We start from the raw sequence: 12,975 nt of genomic DNA, 5'->3' as shown, positions 1-12,975 counted from the left end.
GTGGAAATATATAATTCTAAACGAAATTTTATAATCAACTAAGGAGTTCAGATAAAAACAATATTTAGAATACTCAGTGAAATCAAAATCACTGAGACGATATTGACAAAGCAATATAGACGATCTTGATTGTCCAAGATGACAAGAAGAGAAACAATGTTATGGAAGATGATGAATATGAGTGTAACACCCCAAAAATTAAGATTATTTTTTGAATTAATTATCTTAGTTTTGTTTACTTAGGTTCAAAATAGTGGCCGTTATTTTAAAGACTTATTAGTTCTTCCTTAGAAATTGGAGTTTAATTAAAAAAAATTTGAGAGCTTATTTAATTAAATTGGAGAAGTGGATTTTTGTAGAGATTTGAAAATTTTATGTATATATAGATATATATACATATAACTATTATGGAAAATAAAAAGGATAATTATATTTGTTAAAATATAATTAGTTAAGGAAAAGATATGGTATTTTGGAGAGAAGATTAAGATTATTATTTTGTTGAAATATAATTATTTGGAGAAAGATATTGTATAGTTGAAAGAAGATAAAGATAGATTTATTTGAAGAGTAATAGTTTGGAAAAAGGATATTTATGGAGAGAGAAAAAAAGGGGAAATTTAAAATAATAATTATATAATGGAAAATATAATTATTATTTAGTAAAAGATAATTATATAAGAAAAATAAAGTTTGATTTGATAGGGTTTAAATGAAGAGAGAGAAGATTTGATTTTTGGAAAAGAATTTAAAAAGGAAAAGGAAGAGAAATAATAATAATGATATTATTATTGTTAAGATATAAAGAGGCCTCGTTCTGTGTGTATCTTCATTATCTCACTTCCTTTAGAAAAGAAAACCCTAAACACCGCTGCCACCTACAGTCGTCGATTTCCTTCGTCGTTGATCGTCGAACACAAGTCGTCCTTGAGAACCTCTTGTCCGTAGAACTTCCAGCACGCTGCCACGGGTTCTGTCGATCTCAGCCACGCGTTTATCGCCTGACAAAACCCAAGCCAAAATCGCACGTTGCCAAGCACCACGCCAGTCTATTATCTACTGCCGTCGTCGTCATCTCTTCACCGTAGCCACAATCCACGTCGTTCTTCCTTTCGTCAGTGTCAGCATCATCCACTAACGGTCAGACGAAGCCACGCCCAAGCTGGTAGCCAAACCCTCTGCAAGCCAAGCCATGTTTCATCCTCATTAAGCCAAGCCGAGCACGTGTGCCCTTCCTCGCTGAGTTGCACGCGCTAGTCCTTAGCCACCCAAGCCGTATTGTGCTTAGTCGAGCCACCAGTGTTATTTTGCCTTCTTTACTCCTACTTTGAGCCACATTTTGGAGAGTTTTATTGGCTTTTTTATTGGGTTTTAGGTTTACCTATTAAATAGTAATTTTTTGCTCGAAAATAATTTTACTTTGAATTTTAATTTGGATTTTTCCCTTGAAAGTTCATTTGGGATAATACTTTGGAAAAATAATTTGTGGAATTCTCTTAATAAGGTTTCAACCTCAACTTTGGGATTTGTCTATTGGAAAGCTTTGACTGTGTTAGATAGGGAATAAACGTTTAACTAATCTCGAGGTAAGAGATTCTCCTACTAGACCTTCGAACAGAAATTAAGAGTTTGCATGTAATTTTCTATTATGCATTGATGTAGCTAAGATGCATAATGTGTTGATGCTGATGACTGATGATGATGACCGATATTATGTTGATGATTAATTTACGTTGATGATGATGCATAGTATATTAATCACATGATTAAAGACATTAAGATTAATATTCAAGCTATGCTTATGATACATGATGTATTAATCACATGCTTAAGGATGTTATGATTAATATTCATATCCTGTTTGATGCTTATGATGATGTTACATGTTTTGAATTGTGGTGAATCTGTTAACCTTGTTTATTAAGTTTTTACCCCACCTGTATTGTGATCCTATCTACAGGGTCACTCATACGACTAGGGGTGTTCCTATAGGACCACTTGCTCGATTTAGGGGTGTAGCTACGGATCACATGGGCGGTAAAGGAACAGTTATAGGACCACTTGCTCGATTTAGGGGTGTAGCTACGGATCACATGGGCGGTAAAGGAACAGTTATATTGTGTATACAAGGTTAATTGCACGACTAGGGGTGTTCTGACGGGACCACTCGCACGATTAAGGGTGTACCCACATATCACAAATATGTTTATGGAGTGTGTACCTGTGATCACTCGTGGGTGTTCCCACGAAATCACTTGCACGATTTAGGGTGTTCGTATGGTCTCACTCACCCAGGCATACTCCATTGAACACACGACGTTATGATTATGTTTCTAACAGAAAGTGAACAGATCACCTAGTGAGTCCCTTACTGAGAATATTTATATACTCACTCTTTTCTATGTTTAATATTTCAGGCTAAGGTAGAGAACTTGAGAAGCTGGCGAGCGATAGTTTTTGAATAAGAAATTTTGAAATCAATCACAAATTGCCACATCATTTACTAAAATAATTGTATTTGGGATTAACTAAAAATTGACATGTGTCCCAAATTAAATTTAAAGACAAATTGGACAATTCTAATGATGTCACGTGTCTTTATTATGGCAGTTGGATCAAATTAATTATTTTAGTTCGATTAAATATTATTTACTTGGGCTAAAATTCAATTAAGCCCAAAAATAAGCTTAATTTATCCCAAAATAAAATATGACCCAAATCCATGTGATTGAGCCCATGGTTATGGTCCATGAACCAGACCAGGCTTAAGTCCATAAAAGCCCACCATGGAACTTTATAAATATAGGAGTTCTCTTCATTTGTTAAAAAGAGAAATTTGAACTTCAGAAACTCTAAAGGAAAATTTTTAACTTCAGAAGATCTAGAGAGAATTCTCCCAAGAGATAGAAAACTCCTCAACTCTTGAAGTCGAACACCCTTGAAGATTAAAGCTCATTTGAAGAAACAAGCTTTCTTCCAAGACTCTAACTTCAAAAACACCCTCGAAGATTGAAGCTCCTTTGAAGTTACAAGCTTTCTTCCAAGACTCCAACTTCAAAAACACTCTTAAAGATTGAAGCTCCTTTGAAGATACAAACTTTCTTCCAAGACTCCAACTCCAAGAACATCACGTGCTTCGCTTTCTCAAATCAAGCATAAGCATCCAGCCGAGAGAGAATCAGAGGATCAAATTCTAGAGATCGGACCACATCGCATCAAATCAACGTAAATACAACATCAACACAAGTTAAACTCCATGAATCAAATTTCTCCAGAAATCTCGTGTGAACAAATTGGCACGCCCAGTGGGACCTCTTTACCTCTCATCTCTCTTTCATCATTTAAATCTACAAGAAAATCAATGGCATCAAAAAAGGCTGCATCCAAATCTTCTATTGCAAGCGACGCTTACACAGGACCCATCACCCCAAGTCGTTCTAAGGGAATCACTCAAGAGTAGGATCAAGGTTTTAACGTCACTTAGAGCATTCTCAAGCAATTGATGGACTCTCCTAAAGCTGAGATTGTCCTCAAAGAAAATCCTTTGTATGATAATTCTGATTCTGCCTCTAGCAAGTCAAAGAAAGAAACACACCCTGATGTGATGTCTGTCATGATGGCTGATATAACGGTCGAGGCTGCCATAGCAGAGATGGAGAGGAAAGTTAACTTCCTGATGAAGGTTGTGGAGGAACGAGATCATGAAATCACAACTTTGAGAGAGCAGATGCAGACTCATGAAACTACTAAGTCAAGTCAAACTCCTGTTGTCAAAGCTACTGATAAAGGGAAGAATGTGGTGCAAGAAAACAAACCACAACAACAATCAATTTCTGTTGCTTCTCTCTCAGTTCAGCAGCTACAGGATATAATCGCGAATTCCATTAGAGCTCAGTATGGAGGACCGCTACAAACTTCTTTCATGTACTCTAAGCCATACACCAAGAGAATCGACAACTTGAGAATGCCACTTGGGTACCAACCTCTAAAATTCCAGAAATTCGATGGAAAGGGCAACCCAAAGCAACATATCGCCCACTTTGTCGAAACATGCGAAAATGCAGGATCAAGAGGAGGCCAACTAGTTAGGCAGTTCATTCGAAGCTTAAAAGAAAGTGCTTTCGAGTGGTATACTGATCTAGAGCCATAAGTAATTGATAGCTGGGAGCAGCTGGAAATAAAGTTTCTCAACCACTTTTATAGCACTAGGCTTGTTGTCAGCATGATGGAGTTAACAAATACCAAACAGCGGAAAGGAGAGCCAATCATCGACTACATAAACCGATGGAGAGCTCTAAGCCTGGATTGCAAAGACAAGCTCACAGAACTGTCTGCAGTAGAGATGTGCCCCCAAGGTATGCACTAGGAACTTCTCTATATTTTACAGGGAATAAAACCTCGCACGTTTGAAGAATTGGCAACTCGCGCCCATGATATGGAGTTGAGTATAGCCAACAGAGGAGCAAAAGATTTCTTGGTTCAAAGAACAAGGAGTGACAAGAATGAAATCAATGAGACTAAAAAGATTGCAAATAGTATCCTAAACGAGTCTATGGTTGTTCAAGAGACTCCATTGGAATCTTTCTCTAAAAGAAAAGAAACAAACATGAAAGAAATCATGATGGTGATGAAAAGCGACGCCCAAATCTTTGAGAAAGACAGAAAAAAGTGTATCCCTTTCCTGACTCTGATGTTGCAAACATGTTGGAGCAATTAATAGAGAAACAACTTATTCAGTTGCCAGAATGTAAACGACCGGAGCAAGCAGGAAAAGTAGATGATCCTAACTGCTGCAACTATCATCGGGTCATTAGTCACCCTGTTGAAAAGTGCTTCGTGTTGAAGGAGCTAATTCTAAAGTTGGCTCGTGAAAATAAGATTGAGCTGGATATTGATGAAGTAGCTCAAACAAATCATGTTGCAGTTAATATGACTTCAAGTGTTCTGCCATCAATACTGCTTTATGATCAAAGGGAAAGTTTGATTCAATTTGAGACTTTTGAATCTATACTTGTTCGATTCCAACAAAAGATCATGACGTCGAACTCTCAAAACAAAGAAGAGCCTATTGAGGATGAGGGCGAAGAATGGATAGTCATGGCTCGTCAAAAAGGGAGACAAACAAATTCCATTCAAACGAAGTTGCACTTCCATCAAAAGCATTCAAAAGGAAGCATCTCTCATAAAAATAAGGGAAAAAGAAACAAGAAGATGTCGAAGCCTAAGCCTATTAAAGGAAAAGACGAGAACTTCCTTCGACCTTGACGGTTGATAACTTTGACAGAATTCTTTCCAAGAAGCTTCCTTGAGGGTCATCTAAAAGAAATATTAGAAGTCACTGCATGTTATACTACCAGCATAATAGAAGTCGACAACAACTATGTGTCTTCTAAAGAAATCGAAAATTCAAATGAAATTAAGCAAAGGATTTCTGTCTTTAATCGTATCAAGCCTTCAACTACTCGATCTTCAGTCTTTCAAAGATTGAGTTTGGCCATGAAAGAAGAAGAAAACCAATGTCCATGTCTACTTTCACTCGAACTTCAGCTTTCAAAAGGCTAAATATCTCCACATCAAAGAAAGATCGACCTTCGACATCTGTTTTTTATCGTCTAAAGATGACAAACGATCAACAAAGAGAAATGAAAATTTTGAAGACAAAGATATTTCATGAAGAAAACAATGATGACAAAAAGATTCACAGTCGTGTCCCATCACGCATGAAGAGGAAGCTATCTGTTGACATAAGTACAGAACGCTTCTTGACAGTGAAGCCAAGACTTATTATATACACCAATTCTACAAACGAAAAAGGTGAACAAATCCTTGATGAAAATATGAGCTACTAAAAATGCAAAGCTCCTTATCACAAGAGCCTAAACTGCATGGTGCTCCTAACCCACAAAAGCTTAAAAGGTGAATGGCAGAAAAAAAAAAGTTAAACTACGTTATGACTTGATCCCTATATTATAAAAAGGATACGTAGGCAGCTTAAAGTTCACTTTAAGTTCAGTCACACGCAATATATATATATATATATATATATATATATATATATATATATATATTATTCTTCGTTGTGATGATGTAGGCGCATAGTAAAGGATGCATAAACAGTACAAAATGAAATTCATGAGCATACAAACTAGAATAAGAACATTTTCATTACCATTCAACAAAAAAATTGCATTTACAAGAATACAATGAAAGAAAAAAAGAATGGGGCAAAAGTTAAAGCTTCCCCTTGAAGTTCTTAAAATCTTTGCGTGTAGCCTCTAGACTCTTATGAACCGTAGCTAGGCCTCAATGGCTTCTTTGGTGACAACAGAGATGTTTAACTGTCTACCTTCTTAAGATAGCTAGCTTCGTCTTCCTCAAGAAACTTCATCGTTGCTTCTTCAAGTTCAAGTTTAAAAGCTTTAAACTTCATCGTTGCAGGTGCAGCTTCGCCTCTCTCCAAAATGTTGACCAGCAAGCTCTACTCCTCTCTGATATGTTGTAGACGAGGATCTTTTCATGTGTTGCAGTCGAGATGATCCTCATCTTCATCTTCATCTTCTCATATGTGTTGCAGCCAAGAAGCTCATCATCTCAAATATGTTGCAGTTGAGAAGGTTGTCATCTTAAATATGTTACAGCTTAGAAGGTCGCTATCTCAAACATGTTACAGCCGAGAAGTTCATCGCCTCAAATATGTTGTAACCGAGAAGGTCATCGTCTCAAATATGTTGCAGCCAAGAAGGTCGTCGTCTCAAATATGTTGTAACCAAGAAATTCGTCATCTCAAATATGTTGCAGCTGAGAAGGTCGTCGTCTCAAATATGTTGCAGCCGAGAAGGTCGTTGTCTCAAATATGTTGTAGTCGAGAAGGTCGTCGTCTCAAATATGTTGCACCGGGGCGATCAACACCTTCATCTTCATGTGGCGCAAGTAATCATCATCTTCGGTGTGCACAATCATCCTCTTCAATGTCGAACAACGCAGACGATCATCATCTTCAATGCAACGCGACGCAGGCAATCATCATCTTCAATAACGCAGCCCAGACGATCATCATCTTCAAGGTGGCGCAGTCGTGACGATCATCATCTTCATCTTTAATGCGGTGTAGTAGAAATGATTATCATCTTCATGGATCATCATATCTATCTTCAATACGAGCACAGCAGAAATGATAATCATCTTCATCTTAAATGTGGTCGTCATCTTCATCTTCAATGCGACTCAATCCAGGCGATCATCATCTTCAATGCGGCGCAAACGATCATCCTCTTCAATGCAGCACACACGATGATCATCTTCAATGTGGCGCAATCGATCTTCATCTTCAATGCGGTGCAGTCAAGTCCATCTCTCCCTTGGTTGATTTCTATCTAAAAGTACTACGAGGTGTCGGACACCGAAAAAGCATCATTCTGTGAAGTAAATCATCGTTCTGCCAATGAAGTTCACCAGAAGCAAGTTAGTGTTGATGACATGATCTTGAAGCAAAGAATATATAAAAGCAAAATAGACGGAGGAGGGCGTCATGATATAGACTCATCGGCTATCATGAACAAACCCTAAGAAGTAGGAGAGTGTCATGATAGAGACTCATCGGCTATCATGAACAAACCCTAAGAAACCAGAGGGCGTCATGATAGAGTTGTATCATTTATCATGAACAAACCCTAAGAAATAGGAGGGCGTCATGATTGAGAGTCATCGGCTATCATGAACAAACCCTAAGAAGTAGGAGGGCGTCATGATAGAGACTCATCGGCTATCATGAACAAACCCTAAGAAACATGAAGGTGTCATGATAGAGTTGCATCTTCTATCATGAACAAACCCTAAGAAACAGGAGGGCGTCATGATAAAGTTGCATCGTCTATCATGAACAAACCCTAAGAAACAGGAGGGCATCATGATAGAGACTCATCGACTATCATGAACAAACCCCAAGAAGTAGAAGGACGTCATGATAGAGACTTATTAGCTATCATGAACAAACCCTAAGAAGTATGAGGGCGTCATGATAGAGACTTATCGGCTATCATGAACAAACTCTAAGAAGTAGGAGGGCGTCATGATAGAGACTCATCGACTATCATGAACAAACCCTAAGAAATAAGAAGGCGTCATGATAGAGTTGCATCATCTATCATGAACAAACCCCAAAAGTTGTTGACGGTCAAGAAGTAGGATGTCGAGGAGATTGTAACCTCATATATACTTGCATGGGACCTTCAAACGCTTGCAAAAAAAAAAAAAAAAAGAAGAAGAAAAAAAAGAAGGAAAAGAGAAGTTGTTTCTCTCATACCTTTGTTCTGCTTGATGAGTAAAGAATAATCAAGGTATGGGTCTATTTATAAGGCCAACAAGTCCAATTCCTAAGAGGATTTGGAATTATTAAATAATAAAATAAAATTAAAATTGAATTATCTTATGTTATTTTATCTTGGAATAAAATCTCTGATTTCACTTTTGAGATATTTAAACCTATTTTAATAATTTAATTTTTTAAATAAAATTAAAATTCAATTATCTTGTGTTATTTTATTTTGAAATAAAATCTCGGATTTCACTTTTGAGATATTTAAACATATTTTAATGATTTTAATTTTTTAAAATAAAATTAAAATTCAATTATCTTATGTTATTCTTGGAATAAAATCTCGAGTTTCACTTTTTGAGATAATTAAGCATATTTGAATATTTCAAAGTTTAGTTTTTACCCCAAAATTTAAATTTAAATTTAAATTTTATCTCCATTTGTTTTATCTCAAATTTAAATTGGAGCCATAAATCCAACTTTATCCCAAGATTGAGATTTCATATTTATCTCAAAATTAAATTTGGTCATTTTATCCCAATATTAAAATTGATCATTCCAAATTCTTGTTCATACTCAAGACAAATTATAGTACGATAGAAACCTCATTCTTATCTCAAACTAAAATATGGTTCCAAAATTTTATCTAAAAAAAATCAAATCATCATCAAATTTAAATATTTATCCAATTCAGGATAAAACCTTAGGGGGCGTTTGGGCGGCAGATTAACACTGTGGAGTTAGGGTTACTTAACCCTCACCCGCGTTTGGTACTCGGGTTATGGAAACCCTAGTTTTAGGGTTTCCATAAACCCGATTTTATCCCTGCCCCTTCCAAATTAAATATACTAAAAACTCTTCTTCAACCCGTGTTTACGCTCTCCTCAACGTCTTCAACTTCTCTTCGATTCTCTGCTCTCTCCTCAATCCGTCTTCAACTTCTCTTCGATTCTCTTCTTCTTTCAGTTCCAATTGCGTTTCTTATTCTTTCTATTCTCTTCCATTTTCAATTTTCGTCGATTCCTTGAACAGAAGTTCGGCGAGTATAATTAAATAAATTCGATTTTCCTTTTCGTTCTCCTCTGTCTTCCTTTCCTTCCTTCCTTCAGTTCTTCAGGTTTGCTTCTAATTTCTCTTGAATTTGTTTGTAAACGTTCTTCCTCACCCTCTGTCAAAATTGGTTGATGGATTCTCTTTTGTAGTAGAAATTAGAGGAGAATTTCGTGTTTTAGGGTTTTTTTTAATTTAAAAAGTTACTTTATGTTCACTGGGATGGAGTTCAATTGTTGTTACTTCTTTATTGTTTATTTCGTATTTATGGTGAGTTCTCATTCCTCTTCTACTCGATTTATTCTATTCTGTTCTCTTTTGGATATGTTCTTTTCCATGTTTGTTTCTCCCAAATTGTATGAATGCGTAGTTTAATGTATTTAGGTGTATTTTAAGCTATGGGTTTTTTACTTTATACTCTCTTAAATGATGGATTTGTATTTTGGCAGAAGAAATGATACATTTCAATCCTTTATTTACATTTAAACTTATGGTTGTCTTTTTGGGTTTTTTGTTTTTCGATTTAATTTTTCTTTGAATGAATGTTTGATGATTGAGAATCATGTGAATGATATTTTGGGAGACGGGTATTGTAGGAAATTAGTGGCATACTATATTTTATAACGTGGGTTGAGAATAAAGGGGATTCTTCTAATTTTTAAATAAAAAGTTGGAACCCTACAGTGAAATTTGAATGGAATTATGCACAAAAAATTTCAAACATTGAAGTTATAAACATTCAAACACATGCTGACGCTTATTGATTTTTTAGAATTGCAAACAAATGGAATGTTCTTAATTGTGTTCAAGCTTCCAAGTGTAGCAGATACTATTTGTTGATTTTGTTGTTTTGCTATAGTCCCTTTCTTATTAATCTAATGTTAGTTTTTGTTCCAATGTCTGTGGCCTTGAAAAGGCGAATCGGGTTGTTAACTCTGGAGTTGCTGAAATGAGATGTTTTGTTTTTGTATCTACAGGTTCTTCAAAACGATATTGATTTACTGTTGAGTTAGAGAAGAGGAAGCACAAGCTCAAGCGTCTTGCGCAATCACCCAACTCCTTCATGGTATTCTTTTTCTTCTATTTCCTTTCCATGCCATTTTTTGTGACTGTTCAAATTTTGCACATCAATCTAGTGTTGTATCACCAAGTTCTCTTTGTTCAGTAGTTAATGTTTCTGTTTTTGACTTGATTTCTATAATATTATGAGATCCTGACAATACTGCTTTAATTGTCATATGTTGATGATTTGAAGGACGTCAAGTGCCAAGGATGTTTCAACATGTAAGTTCCATCACTTGTCACTAGTTCGATATATTTGCAACTCTTTTGGATTCTGCTTGAAGATGATGTAGATTGAAATTTCTGATGACGATTGTTTTGGTCAATAAAATGCAGTACCGTTGTCTTCAGCCACTCTCAAATTGTTGTGGTATGCGCTAACTGTCGAACAGTCTTATGCCAGCCGATGGGAGGACGTGCTAGACTCATCGAATGGTGTTCTTTAAGGAGAAAGGGTGATTGATGATACGGTGGATGGCTTCCTTCCTTCAATAGCTCAACTTAGTTTTTTCTTTTTTAAAAGTGTAGATTGATATGTCAAGAGTAAGTGGGTGGTTATCATAGAATTACCCATCTGGTCGTTGTGTACTGAATTTTTAGATGCATTTAGTAAAAGATTAACTTTCTTTTATCCACTCTTTATTGTGCACTATTTTAATTTGCATGAGAATCTTCCAATGGTCAACTTGCATATGTTTTCCTCCTGTATCCCTTCACTTCGGTTTAAAAATCTTTAGGCGAATAGTAATAATTCGAACATTATGGCGTTCAACTGTTACGTAATAAGTAAAAACAAATGTACAATATATCGCTAATTACAAATATATGCAATAAGTAGTTTGTAATTGTAAACAATGACTTTAAATAAAATTACTACAATTTTTTAACAAATTATTTCGAAATTTGTCAATTGTATTTAATAATTTAATAACATTACACATAGAAAAGAACAATATGCAATAAGAGGGGTTCGACGCTTTCGTAATAAAATATATGCAATAATAATTTATTTGGTATATATACAATGTTAATTTAAAAAAAATTAATAAATAAAAAAATTAATATTCATAACTCTACTCATATAACCCTCCCCCAAATATCTTATCATAAACTCCCCATGAACCTACCCACATAATTCTTCCCCCAAACACCTCTTATCATAAAACTACAGTTTTAAACCCTTCCCCCAAACAAGGGTTATGATAAAACTAGGTTTAGCATAACAATAGTTTTATCATAACACTAACCCTTCCATAACTCAATCTTTCCCCCAAACGCACCCTTAAACTTTTCTCAAATTAAGTATTGGCCATATCCTAACCCTTATTTCAAATTTAAATCAAACTCATGTACTAAATTCATAGTTTGATTAATTGGATAGGTCAAATTGAGCAAAAACAAAATGCTCGTATTTGGACTTTAAATTTATCTTTTCGAGATTCACCCACCCATACACGTGCATAAATGACATTTGTTGAATATGAAAATTTGGAACCAATCACAAATTGTCATATCATTTACTAAAATAATTGTATTTGGGATTAACTAAAAATTGACATGTGTCCCAAATTAAATTTAAAAACAAATTGGACAATTCTAATAATGTCAAGTGTCTTTATTAGCATCAGCTCAAGTCTATAAAAGCTGGACTTTATAAATAGAGGAGTTCTCTTCATTTGTGAAAAAGAGAAATTTGAACTTCAGAAGCTCTAAAAGAAAATTTTTGACTTCAGAAGGTCTAGAGAGAATTCGAACACCCTTGAAAACACCCTCGAAAAGTGAAGCTCCTTTGAAGATACAAGCTTTACTCCAACTTCAAGAACACCGTCAAAGATCGAAACTGCTTTGAAGATACAAACTTTCTTCCATAACTCCAATTCCAAGAACATCACGTGCTTCGTTTCCTCAAATCAAACATAAGCATCCAGAGAATCAAATGATAGAGATGGGACCACATCGCATCAAATCAACGTAAATACAGCATCAACACAAGTTCAACTATACGAATCGAATTTCTCCAGAAATTTCGTGTGAACAATAGTAAAGGATTCGTGACATGCTATATGGGGACACAGATAGCTTCTCGTTTATTTATACGTTTTTTTACATTATTTTAAATTTTAAACATTTTAGTTAAAGATTTTGTCCCATTTATTTGTTTTTATTTTCTTTAAAATTGTTATAACCCACAAGTCACGTTTTCACGTCTTTTTAAGTAACGATCTTAACTTAATTTAAAAGTTCGGGTCGTTACAATTAGAAAGAATGTTGTCAAAAATTACGAACAAGAGAAAGAATGATCAAGATTAAATATATATAAAAGACGAGATGAATGACTCGGAAACGATTGTCAAAAAATCGGGAAGAAACTAACAGATTTGAAAAAATCATTATAAAACAGTAAGGACAAATATGAAATTTTGAAAAAATAATTTGCGGACTTGTTATACAACCATAAATATTTACGGTTTTGTTATATCCATGAAAATTTTCCATACATAAATGTATTTTATTTAAATTTTATTAAGCTCCAAAGCTTAGAGTTAGAA

At 35.1% G+C, this 12,975-nt stretch overlaps 1 pseudogene; it reads left to right on the top strand.

The window, feature by feature from the left end:
* Positions 1-4,284: 4,284 nt before the first annotated feature.
* Positions 4,285-11,021, top strand: LOC127148507 (40S ribosomal protein S27-2-like; annotated as a pseudogene).
* Positions 11,022-12,975: the final 1,954 nt, after the last annotated feature.

The sequence above is a fragment of the Cucumis melo genome, chromosome 1 (assembly GCF_025177605.1).
Source record: "Cucumis melo cultivar AY chromosome 1, USDA_Cmelo_AY_1.0, whole genome shotgun sequence".
Taxonomy (NCBI): domain Eukaryota; kingdom Viridiplantae; phylum Streptophyta; class Magnoliopsida; order Cucurbitales; family Cucurbitaceae; genus Cucumis; species Cucumis melo.
Note: the sequence above shows the minus strand (reverse complement) of the source record. Positions and strands in the feature narration are given on the sequence as shown.